Source organism: Danio rerio, chromosome 7 (genome assembly GCF_052040795.2).
Source record: "Danio rerio strain M-AB ecotype USA chromosome 7, GRCz13ab, whole genome shotgun sequence".
NCBI lineage: Eukaryota > Metazoa > Chordata > Actinopteri > Cypriniformes > Danionidae > Danio > Danio rerio.
The window spans coordinates 10,284,431-10,297,384 of record NC_141027.1 but is presented as its reverse complement, the minus strand read 5'-3'; the positions used below and the strand labels follow the sequence as shown (position 1 = coordinate 10,297,384).

Genomic DNA, 12,954 nt, shown 5'->3' with positions numbered 1-12,954 from the left:
TTTTGTACTATTTGGCTACTTATATGCAAGCTTAAGTTATGTGTTTTTTAAATATATGAAGTACTATAGGCTACTTTAAACAGCAGGTGCTGCTCTAGGCTAGTTTTTAAAACCAGATGGTGCTTTAGGTTTGTTTTTTACAGCAGATGGTGCTCCAGGCTAGTTTTAAACAGCAGATGGTGCTCTAGGCTAGTTTTAAACAGCAGATGGTGCTCTAGGCTAGTTTTTAATAGCAAATGGCACTCTAGGCTAGTTTTAAACAGCAGATGTCGCTTTGGGCTCGTTTTTAACAGCAGATGGTGCTCTAGGCTAGTTTTTAACAGCAGATGGTGCTCTAGGCTAGTTTTAAACAGCAGATGGTGCAGTAGGCTGGTTTTTAACAGCAGATGTAGCTCTAGGCTAGTTTTAAACAGCAGATGGTGCTTTGGGCTAGTTTTTAACAGCAGATGGTGCTCTAGGCTAGTTATTAACAGCAGATGGTGCTCTAGGCTAGTTTTTAACAGCAGATGGTGCTCTAGGCTAGTTTTAAACAGCAGATGGCGCTTTGGGCTAGTTTTTAACAGCAGATGGTGCTCTAGGCTAGTTATTAACAGCAGATGGTGCTCTAGGCTAGTTTTTAACAGCAGATGGTGCTCTAGGCTAGTTATTAACAGCAGATGGTGCTCTAGGCTAGTTTTTAAAAGAAGATGGTGCTTTAGGTTTGTTTTTAACAGCAGATGGTGTCTAGGCTAGTTTTTAACAGCAGATGGCGCTCTAGGCTAGTTTTTAACAGCAGATGGCGCTCTAGGCTAGTTTTTAACAGCAGATGGCGCTCTAGGCTAGTTTTAAACAGCAGATGGTGCTCTAGGCTAGTTTTTAAAAGAAGATGGTGCTTTAGGTTTGTTTTTAACAGCAGATGGTGTCCAGGCTAGTTTTTAACAGCAGATGGCGCTCTAGGCTAGTTTTTAACAGCAGATGGTGCTCTAGGCTAGTTTTTAAAAGAAGATGGTGCTTCAGGTTTGTTTTTAACAGCAGATGGCGCTCTAGGCTAGTTATAAAATTGCAGACGGCGCTTTGGGCTAGTTTTTTACAGCAGATGGTGCTCTAGGCTAGTTTTAAACAGCAGATGTCCCTCTAGGCCAGTTTTAAACTGCTCTAGGCTAGTTTTAAACAGCAGATGGCGCTCTAGGCTAGTTTTAAACAGCAGGTGGCGCTTTTGGCTAGTTTTAAACAGCAGATGTCGCTCTAGGCTAGTCATTAACAGCAGATGGTGCTCTAGGCTAGTTTTTAACAGCAGATGGTGCTCTAGGCTAGTTTTAAACAGGATATGGTGCTCTAGGGTAGTTATTAACAGCAGATGGCGCTCTAGGCTAGTTTTAAACAGCAGATGGTGCTCTAGGGTAGTTATTAACAGCAGATGGTGCTCTAGGCTAGTTTTAAACAGTAGATGGTGCTCTAGGATAGTTTTTAACAGCAGATGGTGCTCTAGGCTAGTTTTTCACAGCTAATGACATACTAGGCTTGTTTTTAAACAGACAAAGTTCTAATCTATTTTCTTTACCACAGACAATGCTATAGGACAGGGCTGTTTTCTGCTGAGTTTAGCTCCAGCTTACTTCAACACACCTGCCAGGAAGTATCTAGTATATCTAGTAAGAGCTTGATTAGCTGGTTTAGGTGTGTTTGATTAGGGTTGGAGCTAAACTCTCCTGGACACCGGCCCTCCAGGACCGAGTTTGGACATCCCTACACTAGGATAGAGATTTTTAACAGCAGATGACCTTCTAGGTTAGTTTTTAACAGCAGAGGGGGCTCAAGGCTAGTTTTTAGCAGCAGACGACATTCTAGGCTAGTTTTTCAAAGCAGATGGTGCTCTTGGCTATTTTTTAACAGCAGACGCCGCTCAAGGCTAGTTTTCAACAGCAGATGGCGCTCTAAGCTACTGTTTTTAACGGTGGATGGTTGCTGATAGTCATGGGTTCCCAAATTCAGTCCTGAAGTGCCGGTGTTCTCGAGATTTTAGCCTCAACACACCTGCAGGATGTTTCTAGAAAACCTAGTAAGAGCTTGATTAGCTAGTCCAGGTGTTGGAACTAAACTTCGCAGGACACCGGCCCTCCAGGACCTAGTTTGGACATGCCTGGTGTATGAAAGTTGTATGAGATGATTCAAGAGAGAATAGTAATGAATTCTGAAAATCTCAGAATTGATTTCTCAAACTATTTTTCACCACAGTTCAAGTAGAGGTATATCTAATACATTCAAATGAAGACTGACGTATGATAGTCGCATTAGAAAATAATCAGTAAAATCACATTTTGGGGCCAGTAGAAAAACCCCACAGGGCATCAGGAGCCAGAAAATCACATCCCAAACACGAGGACAAACGGAGTAAATAAGCAACAAAAGGAGCTTGTTTACTTTCTGGCCCTGCAGTCAATCTGATCCAAAGCGAGTTTCTGCTCTGATTAAACCAGAAGAGCGAAGAGAAAAGCCTCCAGACAAACACCTCAGAGTTTAACACACTCATTAACTCATGATGAGGAGTTTCAGGGGGATGCGAGTCAATTAAGGTGACAGTTCACCCAAAAAATTAACATTTACCCACCATTTACACGCGTAATTCCAAACCTGTTTATTTCATCATTATTTCAACATAAAAGAGGATATCTTGAAGAATGTTGGAAACTGGTAGACTCTTACAGTCCATCCAAAATAAATACTGTGGAAGTAAATGAGTTTCAAAAATTTTTTTAAGTATCTTTTTTTGTGTTCAAATCCAAAGACACTAACAGTATGAGCCCACTTTTTTTTCTATATTTCATGTTTTTTGATGCGCTCTTTTAGCAAAAAAATAAACTAAAAATACATTATACCAGTTTTGTGAGCCTAAATTTTATGTTCACCATGTAGCTTTATGGTTTCCACACTTTATATCATTTATATATATATATATATATATATATATATATATATATATATATATATATATATATATATATATATATATATATATATATATATATATATATATATATTTTAAAGATGACAGAGCAAATGCCCAGCTTAAAATATAGTAATTTATATTAAATACTACAGTGTGCTTGAACCATGCTATAGTAAAGTGTATTATACTGTATGTCTACATTACAAAACATTTCCATGAATGCATCTGCATACTGTAGAATTAACTATTAGAACTAATAAGTAAACTGCTAAATACTGTAGTATACTTTAGACCAGAGGTTCCCAAACTGGGGTGCGTGCACCTAGGGGTGCGCAGTCTGAACACCAGGGGTGCGCGAGACAATGTTTGTAATGGCGGAAAATATAATCTATTATTTTTATGCATTTTACTTGGGTAAACTTCACATGTCATATTTTTGAGAGAAAAAAAATTCACTGAAAGAGAGAGAAAAAAAAATAACATAATAAATTGTAAATTGCTGTTTCACGTCTGCATCACAGTAGCATAGTGATAGTACATTTGTAATTTTTTTTTGCTTACTATATAATTATCATAATAGACACCTAATTAAAAACTGGCACTTTAAAGAAATCAAGTGACAGTAGGGATGAACCATCTGCATCGACCTCTTCTATAGAGATGAGCAGAGGCCTTGAATATATGGCCTCGGAGGATAACGAACGCGGTGAAGAGGCGCAGGCGGGAACAGAGAAATCCAGCAGAGATGTATTGATGAAGATAATTAGGCCTATGCTAGAGAGGGAAAAATTTTGAAATAAGAAGCGCAAATATAGCGACAATTACATTGGTTTCGGGTTTACATGGATTGGAGATGCAAAATCTGCAATGTAGGCATGGGCCTGTACAAGATTCTGACTGTATGATAACCTTGGATAAAAATATGGTTAGGCGTTGTGATTACTGCTCTAAAATATGTTCTTTGTTGACTCCTGCTGTCTTCATTAGTTTCAAAAACACAGATTTCTTGACAATTTAAAATGCTTTTCTGCTGGAGGTACTGTTTTCCTAAAAACAAAAAAACGTCAATAAAAAAAAAATCTTACACACACCTTAGGAAAACATGCCAGATGCCTGAAAAACATGCCAGATGAAATTTGTCTGTACTTAATGACGCCATGAAAATTGTCAATTTCATAAAAGCTTGTCCATTAAATTCACGTATGTATTATTTTTATTTTAATCACATATTCACGTATTCAGAAACTACGTGTATTTAGTTATTGTAGTTAAAAATCATAAAAAAGGGTGCTTGACAGGTGTCAGTTATTAGAAAGGGGTGTGCAGGCAAAAAGTTTGGGAACCACTGCTTTAGAAATTACTACAGCATATGTATAATGTATAAATAGTGTATTGTAGAATAAGCAGTGTTGGGGAGTCACTAGTTACATGTAACGGCATTACGTAATGTAATTACAAAATAAAAGTAACAGTATTTCGTTACAGTTACTGAGAAAAAATGTGTAATTAAATTACAGTTACTTTTGAAAATGTTAAAGATTTATAATGGGGTTACATCTAAATATGTTGAATAATATTAATCTGTTGCTTTGCCTGTGTTATGTCCCTTTATGTATTAATTCTGCTCTTTTTTTATTTTTGGGAAGTGTTCTGTGTCTCTCTGCAGCAAGTAGCTGCTTGCTCCTTTGTTTGGTCCTGTCCCTGCTCCAATTGATGCCACACCATGCCTTGTCAGCTGACTCCTGGTTGCCTATAAATTCTTCCTCTGTCACTTCCTGTTTAGCTGTTTGAGCTCACTTGTGGTTGGTAGTGGTGTGTTTATGGTTACAGAAAGAAAGTGTGTGTTTGTTTGTAAGATTTGTTGAATTGGAGTTTGTCTAAGTGTTTGAGAAAGATCTGTGAAAGTATTAAGTGCTTTAGTTCTTGCATTGTTGGTGTTGAAAATCTGACCTCTGCCTGTTAAATGACTACTTTGCTGTTTTGCCCCCTTTTGGATTTGTTGTTTGCTGATTGTAAATATTTGTACATAGTAAGTAGGGAGCTTGACGCCATTTTCTTTTGTACCTTCTTTAATTGATTGTTTTTGTGGACAAGGGAGTAAGGTAAGAGAGTGTATTTTATTTTCTTTCTTTTTGCTGAAAATAGGGAGTTTAGCGGGGATTTAAATTTAGATTTTGTTTATTGTTTTGGCCTGGTCAGCTCCTGAAGTAAAAAAAAAAAAAAAAAAAAAAGAGATTCATTTTGTTTGAAAAAAAAAATCATTGTGAAAATAAAAATCTTTATATATTTTCTTAAGCAGCATTGTGTTTGTAGTCTTCCCTTTCATGTTACGTCCTTACCCCTAGACGGGGCGTAACACCTGTTTTTGATATGCATGATGTGTATCATTTATTAAAGTGGTGCTATTCTGATGCTTTTGATTGGTTTTCTGTTTTGAAAATTTTCAAAATAAATTCACCCTGAAATCCGAGAAGGCCACAAATATAAGTTCAGTGCAAAAACAGTGTTGGACAGTAACATCACTACTAGCTTAACTACATTTCTCAGTAGCGTGGCGGTAGAGTTGTAACTTGCCAAATAAAATGGTTTTTCACAAGTGAAGCTATTTTATTACTCGAGTAGCGCAGTAGCTTCCACACAAGCTACATTTACCGAACGCTGATCAGTAAGTGACGGCACTGACAGTCACAGAGCTGAGGCAGGTGTCTAGGAGATGAAAGTAAATCCATATGATGGGCAGAATGATGATTTTTTCCTGCTTTTCAGTGGTCGACCACTAACTTTTTTACTGCCACCTCTCGCTCTGGTCAGTGACGTCACCAACCAATTAGGCTAAAATGAGAAATTTGCTTGATGGAAAGATGACTGAGGGAGAGGAGATCTATATATACAGTTAAAGTTGGAATTATAAGCCCCGACTTTAAATGTATATATAGTAAATATATATTAGATTTAATATATATTATATTTAAAAAAAATGTAATAATAATTACTCAGTAGAGGTTCGAACTCAGGTCAGTGGCATCACAACGTGCTGACCACTGGACCACAATGGCGCTGTCATGCCAGAGCATTTGCAATGAAGAATAAGTGTTGCACAGTATTACTTTCTATTGATGGCTCTTTTTCTCCCCTTTTTAGATTTCTGATCAAGTTATGTCAGCTTTATTAATGTAGTAAATCATCTGATTTTCATTGAGCAAGAGTAATATTCATTAATATTAATTATTTGAATTATTATATTCACTATGGTGCCGCTGTTTGAGGTCAAATGATAATTACGTCATCGTTAACCTGTATTTTGCTCACGGGGCTACGAGAAAATAAATAAAGAGCGGAGCTGCAGAAAAAATTATCAGAATAAACTGTACATTTTAGAATAAATACTACAATGGTACAAATAACTAATAATAATCAGTATATTTACAATGATCCATTTATACCCATCTACTCCCTCTCTCTCTCACTCATCTCCATTGGGTGCAGAAAAAGGTCATTCAGCTCAAACGCTGCTACTCGTAAACTAAGTATTGATGGCCTGTCGCTGAAACGCTGCATGTCTAAAGCTTGCGCAGTGAAAAGCTTCATCCAGGAGGATCCGACAGACATATGATTGCTGTTCAAGAGCATCCGTCATTAGGAGAATATGAAGACGAGGCATTTGCTGTTTATTAATGAAACAAAGCTGCTGATGTCATTGCTGAGAATGGTGCATTCATAAATCATGCTTTCTCATATATGATGTTTACTCTGCAAATTGCAGTGGATTCCAGTGTGGCAACACAGAGTTTAATAAACAGTGGGGGAATTAATTATTGAACACTTCATTCGACGTGTTTTTTTTTTCCTGGAAATAATGTTTCTAAAGGAGCTGTTGACATGGATTGGAACCAGAGTTTGATGATAACCAAATAATACAAACATAAAAACAAAGAAAACAAACAAATCTGAAAAGTGAGTGTAATAATAATGGAATGACAGAAGGAGAAAGTGCTGAACTACTAAAATGTATTTAATACTTTATATTAAAGGCTTTTTTAGTGACGGCAGCTTAAAGACGGCTCTCATATGGAGAATGAAGTCTGATGCATTGTTCAGGTGAGTTTTTCAAAGACTTCAACAGAGTGTAAAAATCTTGATGGTTCTGTGGGTCTCGTATATCAAATATGTGCTTTACTTTATATTTTATATTGGATTCAAGTCAGGTGATTGGCTGGGCCATTCTACAGCTTGATTTTTTTTTCTCTGAAAACATTTGAGCATTTCCTTGGCTGTGTTTTGGATCATTGTCTTGCAGAAAGGCAGAGGGTTGCTGAAGAACTACTGAGACATTTCAGCTGCTGTCTGGGCTTTCACTGCCTTTCAACATCTTCCTTTCTTCGTGTGTTCAATATCTTTTCCTTGCGTCATTTCGTTTTATTACACATAGCTTAATTTGTAAACTAATTAGATTTGTTTTATTTGCATATATGGATTTCTTTGGTTGGTATCAATACCCAGGGAAAGTTTAAAGTCAACGGCACCTTTAGAAAGATGTTTTCTGAGAAAAAGTTTTCATCTGCAGTGGAATTAATTTCACAGCATAATACTCTTAACTACTTTTAAAAGGGCTACTTTTGTACTTTGAGTACACTCAAAAAAAAAAAAAAAAAAAACGTTTTGCTGCTTGTTCAAACTACTTATTTATAACGAGCTGAATCAACACAATTCTTGATTTTTGTGGAGATAACACAATTGTTTTATGTTCAGTCGACTTAAATTTGTAAAAACATCTAAATTAACTTAAACGATTTGTGTTGGGACAACTTCCAGGAATTGTGTGGAACCCAACATTATTTTTGTGTAAACCAGTGGTCACCAAACTTGTTCCTGGAGGGCCGGTGTCCTGCAGATTTTAGCTCCAACCCTAATCAAACACACCTGAACAAGCTAATCAAGGTCTTACAAAGTATACCTGAAACATCCAGGCAGGTGTGTTGAGGCAAGTTGGAGCTAAACCCTGCAGGGACACCGACCCTCCAGGACCGAGATTGGTGACCCCTGGTGTAAATCATAGACTGTAAAAAAAATATGTACGTAGTATCTGTGAGTGCAAATGAATCTACAAGTAGGCGTGGCCAGCCGTCGCCATTTTGTTTGTGTGTCATCGCACTGACTGGGGGTGATCAAAAGAGGGTAAAGAGGCAGAGCGTGAGCTACAGACGGCTGCTAGCATTTAATTTAGACAGGCTTTTCCAACGCTTCAGATGACTGTTCTAGAGCCTACAGCTAATCAATCTGTCAGATTCTGGAGTGCATTACAGGTCTAAAGAAAAATATAAATCATAAATGATCATAAATAAAGCAAATACATTTATAGAGATTGTGTATAAGTGTATAATTTTACTCACCTGGGAAATGAAAACAACTTGAATGGTTTGTGAGTACAATTAAGTGCACACAGCATGCCATATGATCTGTTAATTGCAGGAAATAATTCAAAAAAGCGACTGACTGTTTAAAGCCACATAAAACAAAACAAAAATATTATGAATATGCCAAGTTCAGCGGCTAATCAGCCGGAATCAGCCAAAATCAGCTTGACCTAAGTGACCCTTAATTATGCAGACCTAGAATAACTAAATGAAAACGAAATTGAGTTATAAAACAACTCAAAACTGTTGTCATGATGAGTAATATTAAATATATACACCAAAATCAGCCTGTAAACATGTTTTTATCAGCAGCAAAATTGGCCAATTTAGCATTGCAGTCACTGGACATCTGGAGTTCCTGGAGCCAGCCCCCAGAGGCCAGTCAATGAATTGCGGTTTCATTTACTTCTGTATTGGCTTCACGTGGGAGAGTTTGATGTTGCTGCTTGACTTTACCATAAAAAGATCTTGCAGTACGGCTATTTCACTGTAAAATTAAATGGCAGTAGGGATCTGCCACTGTAAAACACATTTACAGGTAAGTTACTGTAAACAGGCAGTTGTGGTAATTTGCTGGAAACAGTGCTGCTAATAAGTTATACAAAAAATTTCTAACAGTGCACAACAGATACTTTTACTCTACCTACACTCCATTTATTTAACAAGTAATACTTTCACTTGAGTACGATTTTTCACTACCACTATACTGTTGTTGCCTTGACATGCATTAAATAAAACATTACAAATCAAATCAACACATGGTGCTTCCAGCACTTGCTGCTTTTAATCCTTAAAAAACAACCCTGCATGAACGCAAATGACTCAAACATGCAAAAAGTAATAACCCAAGAACACATGCCTGTCAGAAACACACAGTAAACAAGCCGGATGCAAGCCTTGTTTTGTGAAAGGACGCCTGAGCCAAGGTTGTTTCAGAATGAAGCGCTGTGAAATGCTGTGTTTTCGGCCTGAAGTGAGTCAGACGTGGACACATTTAAAGCACAGCTCTGTCTCAATTGCTTTTCACGCCTCATTAGATGTGCTGTTTAACTGTGATGGACGCTGCCGGCTTTCACTCAATATACAGCTGTGTGTGTGTTTGTGTGTGTATGTGTGTCTCCTGTGGGAACGCAAAACAGGAGTCAGCAGAACACCTGAAGAAATGAACAAGACTGCAGCAAGAAATCCAATACTGCACTAAAACACGGTATATGACACACTTACTGTATGCACACACGCACACACACATACACATTTCTGAGCTCATTACAGCATCAATTCACAAAGTCGTTCATCTAAGGAAAGCAAAAAAAGCTAACGTTTTTTTTTAAGTCCTCAGAAAGGTGCTACAAAAGCAGAGATGCTGTCAGAATAATGAAAACATACTAATGTATTAAAATTTTGCATATACAGTTAAAGTTATTAGCCCAGATACATTTCTTTTTTCAAATATTTTCTAAATGATGTGTAACAGATTAAGAATTTTTTTCACAGTATTTCCGATAATATTTTTTCTACTGGAGAAAGTCTTAGTTTTATTTTTTTCGGCTAGAATAAAAGCAGTTTTAATTTTTTTAAAACCATTTTAAGGTCAAAATTATAAGCCTCTGTAGGCTATATTTGTTTTCGATTGTCTACAGAACAAACTATCATTAACTTGCCTAGTTACCCTAACTTGACTAATTAACCGAGTTAAGCTTTTAAATGTCACTTTAAGCTGAATACTAGTGTCATGAAAAATATCTAGGCAAATATTATGTACTGTCATCATGGCAAAGATAAAATAAATCAGTTATAAGAAAGAGTTATCAAAACTATGCTTAAAAATTTCAGAAATTAAACAGAAATTAGGGGAAAACTATATACAGGGGGGCAAAAAATTCTAAATTCAACTGTACCCAGCAGGCACAGGCGTCAACATGATATCAGACCATGTACCCAAACGTCGTGGGACATTGCATTTTGTTTGGAAATGAAAATCGGATTGATGTCAGAACCCAACGTCAGGTCGACGTCAGTGTACAACATTCAAACTTAATCAACGTCTCATCATGTTACAGCTTGACGTTGTGTGGACGTTACCACTATTGGCCCATTTCTACTGACTTGTACAGAACGGTACGATATGGGCTGGTATGGGTCAACTTTATCAGGCTTGTGTTTCCATTGCCTAAAGGGTACCAAGGGTATCGTGTACGACATAAAAGTTCAGTTGAAGTCATTCTTGCTCAAAGTAAAGCTGTAACCAGCCTAATCTCACGAGGAAACGTAAGTATTTTACATGTTGTCAGTTTAGTGGCTAATTCAGTTCAGTTATACGAAAATGAACGATTTTAAAAAGTAGGCGTGGCACCCAACCCCACCCCTAACCACAACCGTCATTAGGTGATGAGCAATTCGTACTAAATTGTACTAATTAGATTGTATGTATTCATACGAAATAGCCACTAAATCAAAAAGTTACGAATTGCCGTGAGATTGCGTGTATATGTATATATATATATGGCGACGCAGTGGCGCAGTAGGTAGTGGGTCGCACAACAAGAAGGTCGTTGGGTCGCTGGTTTGAACTCGGCTCAATTGACAGAGTTTGCATGTTCTCCCTGCATTCATGTGGGTTTCCTCTGGGTGCTCCGGTTTCCCTCAAAGTCCAAAGACATGTGGTACAGGTGAATTGGGTAGGCTAAATTGTCCGTAGTGTATAAGCGTGTGTGTTAATGGGTGTGTGTGAGTGTTTCCCAGAGATGGGTTGCGGCTGGAAGGGCATCCGCTGTGTAAAAACGTGCTGTATAAGTTGGCGGTTCATTCTGCTGTGGCGACCCCGAAAGAATAAATAGGGACTAAGCCGACAAGAAAATGAATGAATGAATAAAGTTTATTGCTGTCAAAATTAGTGCATTAACGTATGTGATTAATTTGAAATAATTAACGCAATAAAAAAATTACGCAATTAGTGCAGTTGCAGGTTTTTTTCATTTCCTGTTGTGGTCGACGTGTATTTAATATGCAAAGAAATATGGGTAAGACCAAGGAAGCACTTTTTGAAGGCAAGTTTCAGTATAAAAAATTAATGGTGCTTCACCAGGCTCTCCAGAGTTTCATGCAATTTTGGGTGTTTCATTTTTAACTTTCGACTTCTGATTTAATGGAATTTGATACCGCATGGTGAACTGAGAGAAATACCTCCGCATTTCGTGACTCGGTGGTCCTTTTGTAATCAAAAATTGCTGCTGACATGGTAGACTCCTAATAAGAGTATTATCTTAATAATAAAATAATAATAAAAAATCAAAGTATTTTGTCTATGTAAATGTACTCAGAAAGTGTAAGATGAAGTCGCGAACTGTCAAAGACAGGGCATTCCCATGCCTTCCTCCATGTTTCATTATGTTTGACGTGTTTCCTCCTTAAACGCAACGAAAGCGTATGCTTCTCGTTATTGTGTCAGAATCCTTGTGAAATACAGCCATACTTAAGAACGCTTAGTTTAAGCAAATTTGATGAACGTGATCATGGGTGTTGAATCTGATGGAGTCGCTCCGGCTGCACTGTCATTACGCGCATTGTGTGTGTGTGTCAATCCCGTGCACAGAGCACAGACCTTTCTCAGTACCTCCTGAGAGGGGCACCTCAGAAAATGAGTGCATAGCCACTGGGCCACCCCCCTGTGCACGGCCCTGGTCTGTGTGACTGTGTGTGCGCGTGCATGCGTGTGTGGGTTTCTTAGCAACAAACCTGTCTAAACGTGGTTGTCCATAGCTACTAAATCAAAAAGTTTTGAATTGGCTTGAGATTGTATTGCACTCTCAGCTCACATCATTCAAAAGAAAAGGTCCACATTGTCCGCCAATAATGTCAATGACTGGACTGTCTTAGCAACTGGATGAATGTAAAGGAGGACTAAGCTAAATTGTTTCTACTTTATAATTAATGTTCTCAACTCACAGCAATACAACTTTACAATGAGTACAATTGTTTGTATTCAATACTTTATTATTATTACAATTTTCCATTTTCCATATCTGTAATGCCTGTATTTTGGAATTTTTTGCAGTCCACTTAGAATCCAACTTGGAAATATATATTTTTTTTCTTTATTGGCATTGATTGTTTTGGAATTCAAATGGCATTAACATGCCTGTGTTTTAATTTCTGTAATAAATATGGCTGTCAAGCCAGGATCTTGATGGTTTATTGTGGGTATGTTGTTTACATGAAGAAATCTGTGTTACAAGTAAACCAAAAATTTAAATAAACAATTATATTTTAAATTTAAATAGTTTTTGTCTTGCGTTCACATTAATTTTACATTTGAATAGCCAAAATTACAAGTTTCAGTCTTTTAAATGTGATTAATTTTCAAAAAAAGTGTGATTAGTGATTTTTTTTTATTTATTGACAGCACTATATATATATATATATATATATATATATATATATATATATATATATATATATATATATATATATATATACACAACTTTGCTTTGTTTGCTTTACTGCTGTTCCAAATACACCGCTTGTATTCTGAATGCATTTGCTTTTAAAATGTTTTCTTTATCGTTCACAAATCATTGAATCCTTTGTGTGCATGGCTATCCTGGTGTTTAAAAG

The 12,954-nt window shown here is 37.0% G+C and overlaps 1 long non-coding RNA gene across 1 annotated transcript; it reads left to right on the top strand.

The window, feature by feature from the left end:
* Positions 1-7,171: 7,171 nt before the first annotated feature.
* Positions 7,172-12,527, top strand: LOC147843032 (uncharacterized). The gene is made up of 2 exons (XR_015495388.1): positions 7,172-10,830; positions 11,023-12,527. It is a non-coding gene; the product is annotated as an uncharacterized LOC147843032 (long non-coding RNA).
* The last annotated feature ends 427 nt before the right edge of the window (positions 12,528-12,954 follow it).